The sequence below is a fragment of the Brassica oleracea genome, chromosome C8, assembly GCF_000695525.1.
Source record: "Brassica oleracea var. oleracea cultivar TO1000 chromosome C8, BOL, whole genome shotgun sequence".
Classification (NCBI taxonomy): Eukaryota; Viridiplantae; Streptophyta; class Magnoliopsida; order Brassicales; family Brassicaceae; genus Brassica; species Brassica oleracea.
The window spans coordinates 2,679,635-2,680,102 of record NC_027755.1 but is presented as its reverse complement, the minus strand read 5'-3'; positions in this window follow the sequence as shown (position 1 = coordinate 2,680,102).

Sequence of the window (468 nt, the reverse complement as noted above, 5' to 3'; positions counted from 1 at the left end):
TACACATGGGAGATTAGCTTGTCCATATTGTAATAGAACGACATATGCGTTCCAACTGAAGAATGGTAGGAATACAAGTTGGTTCGATTGTCATCATCGATTTCTTCCCGTTGGCAATCCGTACCGAAGAAACAAGAAATTGTTTAGGCACAAAAGGGTTGTAAGAGACACTCTTCCTCCATATCTAACTGGAGAACAAATTGAAGCGCAAATCGATTACTACGGAGCTAACAAAACAGTTCGTTGTGGTGGTAGTTGGCATGTCCCCGGTAATATGCCTGATTTTTACGGTGTTCAGCACAACTGGCACAAGGAGAGTATATTTTGGGAGTTGCCATATTGGAAGGATCTTTTTATGCGCCATAACCTCGATGTGATGCATATAGAGAAGAATTTCTTTGAGAACATCATGAATACAATCTTGAATGTCCCAGGGAAGACAAAAGACAACATAAAATCGAGGTTGGA